Below are 14,852 nucleotides of genomic sequence, written 5' to 3' on the forward strand. Positions count from 1 at the left end.
GGTATCAAAAATTAAAGAAAAGATGACAAAGGGCATATCTTCAAAGCAGACGGTTGCAGTACAGACAGCGTTTGGAGAAATGTGGAAAATGTGCAGCGAGGCCAGAAGTAGTAGTTTTGGTTACCAATTAACTATTTCCTTCGTTTGAGTAACTCCTCTCAAACAGAAGAGTGTGCTGTTCCACCACATGTTGGAAAGTGTGAGAATCTGAATAAAATTTCATCAACCTTATTAAAATATGTAGGGACTTTGGTCTTCTTGGGTACAAATCAGCCTACAGACTTGGAGGCATTTATTAACAATAAGACTGCTGAGGGTTTTTAATAACAAAATTACAAATACCATACCTAATTGTAAGTGTATTACTTTTATGCACCAGTTAAAAAAAAAAACCAACTTTTTATGAGGAAAAGTACCTCAGTCAAAGCACCTTGTGTGATTAGTGCTATTGTATTCTTAAATTTTGATTGATAGAGATAATAGTTTTCACTTAAAAATACAGACAGGTACTTTAACTTTCCATGACAATAGCTATTTGCATTTCTTTTATCTTTTTGTTTAACATTTGTGGGGGTTGGGACGGATTTGATTATTAACTCTTATTGCACACCGAGGTAAATGCTAAAACAAAGCTTTTGTTAAAGCTTCAAAGGTAAAACAGCAAATATTGTTTTTAGGCTTCAATATTTAAAGGCTGTTAAAGGATACCTCGAAAATATTTTCACATGACCATGACCAAGAGTGTCACTTGTTTGTCAGGTAGGAGCGGGGAGGCCGCGGGGGGCGGCGGGAGGGCCTGGCACCCACCACACGGGCCACGGCGGGGGAGAGGGTGGAAATTCCCGTTTTAGGGGAGCTGACAGCCCTTCCCGAGGACCTTGCTTTGCCAGGGGGACCTGGGCGAGCATTGTAGTTGTCCTGAGAAAGTAACGGGTCTGGAGATTGTGGCAGCGAGCGGCGCCGTCAGCCCCGCACCGACTGCGGGCGCTCGGGGAGGGGATGTTCCTCTCGTTGCTTTAATTAGGTGAGGTCAGGTTGCGAGAGGGGAGTTATAATGCAGACATAAAATGGTTAAGGCTGGCGTTGAGGCACGGGGAGTTATTTTAAGAAACGGGGAAGATCTGGCGAGTATAACCCAGGCGGCAGCGTTTGATCTTTGGCTCCCAGCGCCAGCGATGGCCTCTCCTCGTGTGATGGGGCGTTTGACAGGTTTGAGACTTTCTGGGAACGTGTTACGGTCTTTACGTCTGATGAATTCAACAACGGCCAGCTCTGTTATGCAAAGTAATTCGTGTGAGGCAAATAACCAATCCATCATTAAAAGATGCGAGACTTAGAATCGCAGTTCAAATTCAGTATTGGGAGCGAGCTGTTCTGAACTTGTCTATTAGCTGTACCCATATTTCCTATAAGAGCTATTGAAAAGAGGGGGAGGAATGGGTTGTCATTAGTTTCGTAGCATTGGCTTACATCAAGTGATTCTTTTCCAAGGTTACGGTGGACTTGAAAGGTAATATTATTTTGAAAGAGAAAATGTGCTGTGCTTAGCTCTGTCCTCGTGCTGTTATTTATTTTTATTTTATTTCTGTTTAGAATAAATAATAATCACCAGCCAGAGATTCTGAACAGCCTGCTAATGACTGAAAATGAAAATACGGTATGATTTGCTCTCTCCTTCCACCGAGAAGCAGCAAGGTAGTGAGCATGGATATCCCTGTGTTTGGGCCTGTACCAAATCCATTTCCCCCTCTTCAAAGCGAGGGGGAAGACGTGCATTTAGTCCCTCGCAGTTTTACTGTTCACCTGCACTGCACTTTCTGAGGAGGTGATAATGACTCCTGGTATAGAAAATCTCCTGTACCCAGCCTCCCGGGATTTAATATATGCTGCACAATAAAAAGTAGCCACCTTGGCAATGGCCAGAAAAAAAACTATTACTCCCTCAGATTATTTAAACTATTTAGTAATATATTTTTTCAGGTTGCTGGATACCTTTTTTTAAAAAAAAATATGTATGTAGTTACAACAAAACATAAGAGATGGCAACTGACCATCCTGTAAGCAATTCTATACCTGATTTGTGTGTGTCAGTGCAGGTAACGTAACTGAGCGTGCTGGGCGAGAAAAGCACCCTGTGTGCAGGATTGGGCCCACAAGCATGTCTGGTACCAGATGTTGCTCTTCACAATCACTGTACATCCTGTATTTTCAGGATTAGTAAAATACCACATTAAAAAACCTTTTTTTTTTTTTCCCCTCTAACAAATGTACAGTTGGCAAAATCGTTGACTGCGTCTATTCCTGCACAGGACAAGAAAATAGTAATTATGAGAATAGTAGGGCATATTTCATATTTCAGCCTATACACACTTGAATATGACTTAAGGAGTTTTGAAGGGAAAGAAACAGCTGTATTAGATAGTTATGATTCACTTTATTGAGAATACTGCACAGAGGTGCTTATTTTGATGATCAAGTTTTGATATTTTAAAGCTCTCAGGAAGCCTTGTAAATATTTTAATCGGACACATTAAATATATTTCAGTTGGCCTTACATAGGAAAAATGAATTGAAATAAAATTTCAGAAACAATTTCTTGTTGTTTTATCGGGATTGTGTGTTTTCTCTATTTTTTTCTTTAATAATAAGCGTGCTTTCTAGGTAGTGAAGGGGAGATTCCCTTGCTACTTTAGGTTTCCAATAATGAATCGTAGGCTTATCTAGGCTGGGACACTGCTAAAGAAATGTACCTGCATAATTCTAAGCAGGGGAACAGCTCAACTGATGTTCTACTTTCCTGTGTAAAATTACTCACAGCCAGTTTGTGTGGGATCAAGGTCTTAATCTATTTTTGGCTATACCAAGGCACTTCTCGTTTAGATATTAGTAAAAATGTTACTGTTTTAAGTAGACTTCCATTCTCTCTATTCTGCATCATTCATCTCTCTATTTCTGCATATTCTTTATATTATTGGTTAAATTTGGCTTTGCAGTCATTACTTAGAGTTAAGGCTCCATCTCGCAGCCTTCCTGAATGACCTCCCTGCCCTGAAGGACGAGACCACTAAATTGAACAGGCGCTGTGGGATCAAAGGGGTTACAAGGTCCAACCCAACAGCGGGTATCGGGGCAAAGTTTCTGATCTTTTTGCCTGGTCCCTTGGTATCAGGTAAATAGGCAGAACCTGATGCAGAGCAACAGGGGAGCTTTCTGTTAAAGTCAACTGAAAACGTTATGGCACTGGCTCAAGTCATGATCTTTTTAGGCTTATTGCTAGTTGGCTCTCCAAAACCCTGCTGAAAAGAGCTATTTCGACAAGTATCTTCATATTCAGGGATTTCAAAATGTGTTAGAAAAGTGTTTACTCATCTTGCTGATAGGTAAACTGAGGCACTTGGTGAGCAAACACGATGTGTTCAGGGATATCTGGTTAAATCTGAACAGGGTATGTAGTTTTGCACAGACTGTTCCCCACCTGGATACCTGTTGAGCCGAGGGGACGGCGTTGTGGGTGCGTGGAGACCTTCCCTCCACCCTTGAGATGGCAGGACCACTGCTGCTCACAAAATGGAGTGTTGTTTGTGGTTTGGTTTTCTATTTTAATCATCTCCTTGGGGGAAAATATGAGTGTAGTGAAGTGTCTTGCTTTGGTAGGATGAGATTTTTTTTCTTTGTTTGCTCCGCACGCACACTTAGAGTGTTGATGGTACTTTGTGTTTATCTTAAAGACAGCATGATGGAAGGAATGTGTGTTGCCTACATCAATTCTCTCACCCATATAAACATTTTCAGGAGGAGAGTCTGTATTTGTGTTTCTACATTTTGAGATACTAAACTTTTCGACTATTAATGAGACATTTTCACAGGTGGGAACAGCTGTCTCTGCTGCTCATTTTAACTTCAGTGGTACATTATCCAAATTTTTGAAAGCCAGGTAGCGTGTAGCAAGACTTGGATAACTGAAAATTAAAAAGCAGTCCAGATTTAAATCAGGGAGTAATATGTGAGAAGAGCTGAACTCTCCTCACCCCTCTGTGTGTGTTGCCCTCAGTAGAACATGCTGGAATCCCAACAGCTACGGATGGGCCAGTGTGCTGGGTTTCCTTGGAGTGCGTTCAGTTCATATATGAAAAATGTGTTTAGAACACATTACCTGCCTTTTACAGTACTGCTGAAAGAGATGCTGCATGCACATTTTATGCAAACACGTAATTTTCAGCAGTTTCCTTAAAAAGTACATTTTAAGATGGCTCATTTGCTATCATGAAGACTCAGAGTAGAGATGAAGTCTGCTTGCAAAATACTGCCAAAATAAGGATCTGACTGCCAAATACCCAGAAAATTTATAAAACAGATAAATATGAAAAGAGGTTTAAAGTGTCAAATCCAAGATAACCCATGCAGCAAAGCAGGATAAAAGCCTCTATTGTTGCTAATCTAAGAGCACATCGTATGTCAGAGGTCATGTATTTTACATAGAAGATGTATTGTTTTATGTACTCTCAGGAAGGTGAGACCTGACCTACTATGATGGAGTGGTGTTATGTCCTTTACAGTGCAGAGTCAGCAATGTCTTATACATGTACCCCAGCAAAGCACATTGGGCTTCCTATACAGCAAATGCGTACAAAATTTGGCCCCTGATCTTCCGGTACCTCATTGCAAGATCTGTGAAAAGCTTCTCACTAAAAACACAGTGAAATAAAGTAAAATGCCAGTGAGCAACAGATAAAACCAATATTCATTTCATCTCAAGGTAACCTTTTTTTTTTTTCCTGACTGAAAATAATTGGGTTTCAGTGGTAAAGAATTAATGCCTCATTCTCATTGTGAAAACGTTTCTCCTTCCAAAATAAATGGCAAATGAGTACATTTTCTTTTGAAAGAACTTAATGAAGATTCTGATTTTTCCCAGAGGTTGATATTTTAGTACTTCAGTAAGAAGCTTCACCTACTGATGTAAATAGCATAACTCACCATTTGATGAGTTTCACAAACACCCCCAAAACTCCTCATCGCTGTGTGAATTTTATGAAACAGAGTTTCACGGAGCTCTGTCTTACACATCCACATATCATTGACTTTCTGTTTCGCATGATGTCATCTATGTCACCAAATTATTGCATATTTCTTTCTGTCTTTATTACATATTATTCTGCACCCCTGCAGCAGATCAACATTTCAGTGAAATTGCGTTATAATTTTACTCTATTAAGGTATTTGGTCAATTGATGTGGAATTAATTCTGAGTGCTGTTAGTGGTTTGAGTTAGTAACTTGATCTAAATTAATAAACAAATGTTTTTCTTTTCTCTTGTACCATATGTTGATCCCAATTACATGAACAGAAAGTGGCAGATTGTCATGTTTCTTAAAAGATTACATACTCTTTTGCATAAGAGAGAGTACACAAGATGCAGTAATATACAGGGTAAAAAAAAAAACCCTACACGTGCTGTTTTCTCCCTCCTACTTTTTATAAAGATCCACTTTAATTATTTCTCTTTTTAATACTCACTTCTCTTACCACCTCAACATACTTGGTGTGCTCTTGGTAATGCTTAACGACATGATATCCCAAGACAGTAAACAACTTTTTGAATTAGGCATGGAAGATGCTGCTAGTTTTAAAATCTCGTCTAGGACTGTGTCTCTATGGAAAAGAATGAAAAAAAGAAAGGATCCAGAAGCTAAAATAGCAGTGGTTACAAATGGTCTTAAAATGCCTTAAGTAAGGAGAACCCATTCAGACAATAGTCAGATTTCTGAAACAAAGGACTGAACTCATCTGTTATTCAAACTGAAAATAGATTGATAGGCATCAAGATTAAGAAAGTTTATGCTAGAGAACAAAGATGTCTCATCTCCATGGGGTTTTTTCTTCTTCTTTTTTGTTTTTTTTTTCTCCCAAAGACCAAGTTGTTTGTGCTGAACTGAAGAGCCTCTCACTGGCTGGTACTGATAAGCAGCAGTCCTGTGACTTGATTGTTTTTATTAACTCTCTCTGAAAGTCATTTACCATTAAACACGATTAGATTCATTTGTTGCTTTATTTATGTTTGTACTTGCAAATGTGGTGCCAATGAAAATGCTTTGGGTGTTGTTGCTGACGCTGACCCAGTAGTCACGTGTGTTACCTTCTTTCTCCGCAGGGTAAGAAGAGTGACCTTTTTGGGTGGCTGTGACTGAAGATTGCTTTACAGGAGCAACTGAGGAAGGTAAACACAAATAATACTTTGCACACAGTTTCTGAAGCATGTCTGAAGGAAGGATCTGATCCTGCAAACCCCTGGAACATTCCTTAGTTGCACAAGTAAAGGCTCTTCTGGCAAGATGGGTAAAGATTGCAGTGCCGGGCTAAGCTTTTGGAGCCATTGCTGTGCCTTAAACCTCTGTTTTGCCTGGGAAGCCAATGATTTAGGTGCCCAGTTGCGTTTTGGGAGCCAGGCCACAAAGATGCACTTTGTGGCTTTCAGCCATGTTCTAAGAAGGCTGTTTGGTAACCAGACAGAGCATGTGTGCAGATGGGCAGACACTGCTCTGGCTGGTCTTGGTGGCCATATGGCCGAGTCCATGGCCCAGCATCCATGGGCGCTGGGCTGGGACCAGCAATGCCCCATTAATGGGGAATGGTCAAGTCATCTTCAGCTCTGCTTCTTCCCAGGCCGAGACACTCCTGGATTTACAGCAGCACGTTGAGCAGAGCAGGAATGCAGAATTTAGCTGTTAATTTGATTGCTTATTATCACTGCAAAAATTAAAACACATGCTTTCTAGGCTTTAGGAGCGTAGCGAAAAGGAAAGAAATGTCACTCCTTGCAAAACGATTTTTATTTAAAGCAAAGTGAAAGTCCCTTGCTTTTAAATTAACTCCTTGCCTCTCTTCTGGTCCAAAGTTTCAAGTTAGAAAGGAATATTAACATCACAAAAGTGGTGATTCACAAAATTAACTTGCAGAAGAGGAGAGTAACGCAGATCAGTGTTTGGTGCTGAAGGGTGTCATCTGACTGAGGTTCATATGGCTGCTTTATAATCACCTTCTTTCAGAAATTAATAGTCGGTTAAGCACCATAGCAACAAGCAACACTGATGTAAGCGTTGAGCAGTGGCTGCTGTTCGCTGTGATGTCAGTGCTCGTTAGTGCTGTTCTCTTGACCTTGTTTGAATATAAAATGGTGATTTCATTTTAAACTTAGAATTTTACAGAATGACTAAAAGCATCAAAGTGAATTAGAGCTATTTTTATTTTTAATTTTATTAAAATGTACTTCAAGGGGAAAAAATGTCCCTGTTCTCTTCTGTTTTAAATTAAAATAGATCTGAGGACGATGTGGGTTTTTTTTTTTCAGTTCTTTGTTGCCAAAAATATCTGTTTAGTGAGGATGAAATTCATGAAGTTGATGTGAATATCGCAATCCTTGGCCATGCCAATGGTGTGTGTCAGCTGCATGATATATGCCTCTCTTCAAGATTTGAATATTACTCCCTTTTTTATGGTGGAGCCCATGAGGTATTAGATGCATTTCAGCTATTGAAGGAGCAGCAGCTCCTGCAGTTTAAGATGATGGTTGTTCCTTGCCCTGCAGTGGTGTTCCCACTTTGCGTTTTTGTGAAGAAGGGAAAAATTTGAAGTCCTAGGAACATCAGAGGGGCTCAGAATTTATGGGATTCTGGTGGAGCTATGGGTCATGTGTTGCCATGATGCTATGCAACCCAGGAAAATAAAAATTTTAGTTGTGATAAATGCAAAACACTATTTTCAGGCTAGCCTGAAGTTTGTAGGCCATGTCTCTAAAAGCAGACATATTTTGTGTTTGCTACAATCATGATACCACACATGCCAGACATATGCCCTGTGGTGTGCATCCTTTGGCAGTATGCAATTTGGGTGACTGGTAGAATATATCACTGGAAAAGACCATTAGATCTTTCAGTCTGACCTCCTGAGTATTGCAGGTTATTGAGTGTCACCTGGCACCCCTGGGCAGAGCTGGTAAGTAGGGTTCAGTCAAACTCTGTCTCCCAGAAGATGATCCAGGCTCAGCGGGAAGACGCTGAGGACTGGAGAAAACACCATGGATCGGCTACGGTGTGTACACGTGGGATGCGTGTTCAAGCATGGGTGTTCCAACTGCACAACAAAATGTGCGACATGATGAAAAATAAGTTGTTCTATGTGTTGTCCTCTAACATTAGGACTTGTTTCTCTGAAAATGTTTGGCTCTGTCCTGCTGCCACTGCCATCTTCAACAAAAACCTATTTTGCTGCAGGGTTGGTCCATAATCTTGCAACATATTCCATAAAATAAAGCCATAATGAATGATATGTGGTCCAAGAAGCTGGATGTCAAATTTCAACTGGGTGAGAATTGAAACTGCCGAGATAATAAACCATGAGAACAGGAGATAGTAATGGAAATAGTGATAGAGTCCTAATTAGAGTAGTGCCACTGAAACAGGGAAGGTTAAGGGTTTGGTTGATTGAGTTTGAGCTCAATTGCTTGATAGCTTAATTTCAGGTGAAATCCCATCTTCCGAGTTAGTGGTTAAGCCGCTCGGTGCGGTTACAGAGCAGGACTCCGTGCTCCTCGCGGAGCGGCCGCGGGGCCCCGGGTGTCCCAGCACGGCGAGTGAGCCTGGCCTGGGCACGCCGCGGGGGACACCGTGCAGGCTGCGAAGATAGATTTGTGTACCGCCAGTTTTGTTTGCTTGCTTGCTTTATTTTTTCTCTGAGCTCCAAAGAGCTCTGAACAGAGGCGCAAATAACAAATAGATACAGCAAGGGGCTTTGATGGTTAAACCTTCAGAATTAAGATGTTTACATTCTCCTTTATTTAGCGCTGTTAGGCATAATGCCTAATTATATGCCAGTTTTTCCTCAAAGAACGAACTTGAATTGAAATGTTTGATTTGGGGAGAAGGGAGGGGAAATGTATTTTTACAGAATTATGGACAATAGTGTTAGTTTTCCAGGAGCAGTCATTTGTTTGAATGTATGTAAAAGCATTTTCAATAATCAAACACCATTCAGTGAGCATTGTAAATCAGGGATAGCTTGCATGCTGAAAAATTGAAAAGTACAAAACATGCTACTAAAGTTGTATATAATTGATAACAAAAGACACATGCAGACTTTTAAGATAGCAAAGATAGAATCCTTTAGAAAACCTTTAACAGGGGAAAAAAATCAACACAAAGGATTTAGCAAAGTTGCACTTAGTTTAAAATTTCAAATCTTAGTGCTTGTCAGAGTTAAATACTGATTAAATATTGATAATAAAACAGAAGCTGCCTGCTGTATCTCAGAATGGAATGAGATGATCAACAGATAAATCTGTGGGTTTGAGCTTTTGCTTTTATATGCACACACACACACACATATATATATATATATATATATATATGCTTTACTTTTTTTCCCCTTTAGGCCAGGAGAAAGGCCAGAAAGACTTTTTTTCATAAGCTTAATACAAGAAACGGATTGTGCAGTTTGTGGAAAAACAAAACCACAGTGTAGTTCTGGGACAAAAATAAAACAATCTGAAGAGTCCCACCACTTTGTTTCATGGGGAGGAGGCACAGCTCTCAAACCAGGTTGGCGTGTTGCTATGCCACGTCTTTGCTGGGCAGAGCAGGAGGAGCTCCTGGCTAAAGAGAAAACCCTGAAACAAACTTGTTCGCAGAACCTTCTGTTTATGGAGGGTTCAACAGCATGTGCAGTTTCTTCGCATCACTCTTCCTTGCTAGTGACTTTCCAGAAGATGTGCTCGTGACATCCTTACTCCTGGCAGTGATGCTTGCACGTCAGGCAGTGGGAAGTTAGTAGGGTGATGTTTTCCTTAGAGTTGGACACCTTGACTTTTCTTGCTTTTGACCTAATGGTCTTAAAGTGTATTACAGAGCAGAAATAGCCATCATTCCTAGGAGATCGGGTATGCGGCTGCTTCTGAATATGGGTCTTGTGACTTGGGTGCATTCATAAGAAAGGTTGTTATGGGGTAGACAGTCTCGTTCTTGGACATGTTCTCCAATGTTTTCTCTGCAACAGACCCAAATTACTTAGAGCTGTACTGCAAGCATTTTGCATGAGTGCTTGTATCACCCTGGAAGGAAGCAGGGACCTGGGAGATCCCCAGTGACACCTGCCGCTTGCTGGCTCTGAGTTGGCGGTCGTGTAGCTGGAGCCACTGGTGTTCGTCAGGCCCCATCTAAGGCTGGATTTATTTACTTTCAGATCACTGGGAGAGGTTGTAATATCCTATTTGTTAAGACCTTTGAGTTACTCAAATTGAAAGGTTACAGTGCGAAGTGTTTCTGTAATTTCTGGTAATAGAAATTGCCGTATTACCTGCATCTTTTGGGGTAAACCCTGAAAAGCTTGTGTGCGGGCCTTTGGAAACACAAAATGTTTGAAGACCTTGTCTATTTGAGTGAAAAGTTTAGTCCAGAGAGGGGTGAATCTGTGACTTTTCTGAAGCAATTGGGTCAAGAAGATGTAGAAAATAGATTAAGACATTTTGGAAAAATGTTTAAAAAGTATCTGAGCAAATCTCATTAACATGGGCCACTAGCATGCTGTATTGAAGATTTCAAAGATCTGTCAGAGGAGTTCTTTTTGTGCTATTGTCTGCCAGCATTAGCAATCTCAAGAGAACATGTTTCTTTTGTTTGCTTTTGGCCCATTTAGCTTTTCTTCTTTTTCTTCTTCTTCTTAATGTTCCTTAATATATTATGAATCTTCAAGTGGGCTGGTAGGAGAATGTTTCTTGGCTTTATGCTAGTCAGTAGCAGGTTTTGATGCTCTTATCTGATGCTTTTGGACCAAATCCTTCTGGTCTTCATGAAGACTGCTAAAGTGAGCAAATTTTGGCCGGTATTTTGCATAATTTTGCAGCGTTTCTTTCATTAGCTTAGGTGGGTGCTCAGTATGATCTTCCATAAAATGCAAGTGCTGATTTGTATTACTTAACATGTATTCAAACTACCATAATCTGTTTAGAATCTGTGAAGAACGTGAAGCACAAGGCTGAGTGGTTCATCCACACCTCTAGATTTGGCAACCACTCGCCTAATCTGTACCCGCAGATCAAACACAGTTGCATATACTGAAAATAGCCCAACATTTGCAGGTTAAGCAGCCATAAAGGCTGCACTGATGTTGACCAGTTGCTGAAAAGTGCTGTGAGGTTCATTAAACTAAGCTGGCATCAGAGGAGGCCCAACCTTCCTCACCTCATGCATTTCACACAAAAATGGCCGTATTGGCAAGTGCCATCATGGACCCCAGGGCTGCAGCCTCCCTGCCTGTGGGCAGCTGTTTGAATTCCTCCCACTGCCCTTCACTGTACAAGTAAATTTAAGCTATGTGCATCCCAAGAAGGAGACGCGACATCCCGCACTAGGCACTGATGCATCTATAAGGGACTTTTTAATGTTTGTTTCAGTGATGGGTAGTGCTGTTGAAGCTGGTTGGACTCATTATCCTGAACTGCTTGGGAAAGGGTGCTGTGACAGCTGTGTTGAGGAAGTTGGAGCATGTTCTTGTGCTTTCAGTGGTCCATGAACAGCTTCTCTCTCATACCGGCTGTAGCTTTGCTATGGACAGTGTTCAAGAGGTACATCACTGTGTTCAGCTCTTTTAACTTGGTCTGACTACAGATGGACCAAGGAAAGGGCTCATAATACACAATGCAATGCAGACTATGCCATTTCCAGCCTGTTTCTTTGAGACCAAGCTGGATAATATGTCAAGACATGCTGCATTTTATCATAGCTTGGGTGAGGAAGGAATTGGGAATGGCATAGGTGTGGTAACAGCATCAGTGTTCATCACTCCAGAACCCAGGCATGGGCTGTGGGTCAGCCTGAACTCAGCTTAGCCCCAAACCCAAATGTTATGGAAAGATCCTGTTTCAGGGTTTCTTTCTGCAGCAGGCAAATAACTCTGAATGAAGAGTTGTGCTGAAATGTCCTTGTGCAGGTTATGCTGCTGGGCCAGTGCATGCAATGGTGGTTGCCACTTGCTGGTGAAAATAGGCTGATGGGCTTCCATGCACATCCCCACTGTCTGTCAGCATCTCACGGCCCTGCTTGCTTCCCAGCACAAGGCAGCAGCCACTTGTAGATTTACAGGCTTGAATCCTGCCTTTAGAAAACCTGTGTCACAAAGATGGTTGCACACTCCTGTGTTATAAAATCTAGGGATGTGGCAAAATGACACCAGAAATAGATTCTTATTGCATATTTCATATTTTATTTGGTCATCTCTTAGGTCATTGCCCGTTGCCTTCTACCACACCAGAAGTGCATCTTCTGCCATGCTTACGTTATTGTCCTGCAGCGGTAGCCAACTGTACTTTACAGTGGCAGTGTCACAAGACCAGTGATGTCAGTGGGCGTTACAGGAGGCCACCCTTTGTATTTGGTACCTTGTACTAAAGCCAAGGAAGTTTTTTGTCCCCAACTGCCTGCTCATATTTCTCATTGCAACATATGAAAGCATTTTTCACTGCTGCTAATGGCAGGAACTTCAGACGCCACCTCCGAGATGTTTAATTGCGAAGTGTTTCTCCCAGTGCAATCTGTGAATTTTAATTTGGGGCTGTCCCACCTCTGCTGGCCATATACTTTTCCGTGTGTTTTGTGTAATACAGCTTAATTGCTCAAAAGGGTCATTTCTGACTCTGAGCTCACTGTTTATTTTTTTAGTAGGTTAGCACAAACATTTGGACATTTGTAACTAAGACTCTGACGTCATTTCCATTGCAAACCATTAATATCCGTAGTTTATAATATGGCTTTTCAAAATAGATTTTTGTTGAAATATGATGATCTCTTTCTATTTATTTTTAAGTAGAATTGTTATCCCCCCTCCCCCCATTTTTTTTTTTTAGAAAAAGAAAAAAAGACCAATTGGTGTATTTTGAGTCACAGGTCTACTTTATCCTCCTGTCATACCCTTTTTGTTATTTCTGGTAGCCCCTATGTTTATCCATATTAGTTGTAGTATAAGTGTTTAATTTAATCCTCTGACATGTAGAGGGTGAGTGGATCCCACTGGTGGAAGGAAGCGTCTGTGGAAGGGCACAGCATTTCCTGCTGCGGGAGCACTTCCACCAATGGAACAGCGGTGCGCAGTTGGGATGTTACTAATTGTCTGGGAGGATCTTAGAAATAGAAAGTGCTACATTTAAAAGCCAACAACAGCATAAATCAATAATATAGGCAATGAGACCATTTCCTTTTTGGAGAGGAGGGGCATTTTTAAAGCCCTTTCTAATTGAAAAAATGTAATGCAGTTTTTACGCTTTGTGTTTGCTTTATTGCTGACATTCTTCTCCATCTAAATCTTATTCCAATAATTGGGAAAGGTAATTTTTATTGGGAAAATTTTGCTTTTAAAGCTTTACTGAAAGCAAATTGAACACTGTTAAATATCTTATTATTGGCAAAGAACAGAAAAAATATGTTGGAAAAAGTGCAAATTCTTTTTCATCTTTACTCCTCCTTAAGATCTGATGTCCAGCAAGAAAAGAATGTGTGCGTTTATTGTTTGCTTCCTTCTGGTTTAAGGAGGGAGAGATGATTCCTTTTGGTGCTACTCGCTTAGAGTGTTCAAAGCTCTAAGCTGAGTTTTGGAGACCGTTAAAACAAGCCCACAGGAGGTCTTGTAAAAGTTGTAAGAAATTGTAAGCATGTCTGCTGAGTCAATTATGTGAGACAAATTGCCAGGGTAAGGCTGCAAGCTTCCAAACTTGTTATTTACTCTCTGCTATCTTTAAAACAATTCATTTCTGCCTTTGATTTCACAGCAGATAAATACATGTTTTGGAGAGAAAAAAAGTATTAATTAGAAAAAATATGGAAAAATTTATCTGGATTTGTAATTGTGTAGTTAAAAGGCTTGTACTTGTTTTGAAAGTTGAATAACTGGAAGATTATAGTTTAAAAATGTAGACCTTGGCTTTTAAAAAATTCTCCACAATGAGACACAAGTGCATGAGGCAATATCTTTTTAGATAATTTGAATTTTAATATTGAAGTTATTTAAAAAATTATACATTTTGAATCTCTGAGAACATTCGCTGTTTTTTTTCAGAGTTTATTAACCCTGTAATAAGCTTCAGAAAACTGCCTGAAGAATAGTAGAAATCCAGCATGTGCACAGTGTAAGTCCCACGTGTATAGTGTGTGCTCGCTAATTCTCTCAAAGTTTGTGTAGTTGGTGTGTTGTGCGTTCCTGGTACGTGGGCCAGCTGGAGCATTACCGCTCTGTAAGCTGCCGTGGGTAACTCGGTTTGATCAACCAAAGTGTTTTCTAGATACTTGATAAGGTCAAGAAGTCCTGTGAAGTCCTTTTCTTCCATTCCCAGCACAGCTGGTATGGAAAGGTCAGAGAGGAGCTGGGGAAATAGTTGGGTTTTACTAGACCTGGCTGTGTTTGAAACTCAGGGTAAACTCGTGCAGTGATTCCCAGCTGGGCAGGCCGAGGAAGGTTGTGGTGCCTTGTTCCATAACCTGTGGCTTGAGGAACCTGTCTTTGAAGTGGCCCTGCCAGAACCTACTGGAGGGGAAGGGTTTTAGTTACAAGGTGCCTGAGAACCCTCAGTGAGCCTGAGACCACCATCCAGAAGAAACATCCATTCTCGTACCTAGAGTATGCATTAGGTGATGTTGGATTGGAATTAGATATTTCAGCATCCTCAAGCGTTGCTGGTGTGGAACAAAAGGTTCCTGTGCTGCAGAGGGCTTGTCATGCACCGCGATGGGCAGACACAGTCTGGTGTCTTGTGCATTGCTGTCTCAGCACATCTCACTGCTGCCTTGCAGACTTGGGTTGCCTCTGGTGTCACA

The 14,852-nt window shown here is 40.9% G+C and overlaps 1 protein-coding gene across 1 annotated transcript in view; it reads left to right on the forward strand.

The window, feature by feature from the left end:
- The window catches only part of FOXP1 (forkhead box P1), a 379,050-nt gene that overhangs the window by 155,195 nt on the left and 209,003 nt on the right, over nt 1-14,852 (forward strand). The window contains exon 3 of the mRNA XM_080350553.1: nt 6,152-6,217. The gene's annotated coding sequence lies outside the window, so the exon portion shown is untranslated. The remainder of the gene's footprint in view (nt 1-6,151; nt 6,218-14,852) is intronic.

Source organism: Nesoenas mayeri (assembly GCF_963082525.1).
Source record: "Nesoenas mayeri genome assembly, chromosome: 10".
NCBI classification, from domain to species: Eukaryota; Metazoa; Chordata; class Aves; order Columbiformes; family Columbidae; genus Nesoenas; species Nesoenas mayeri.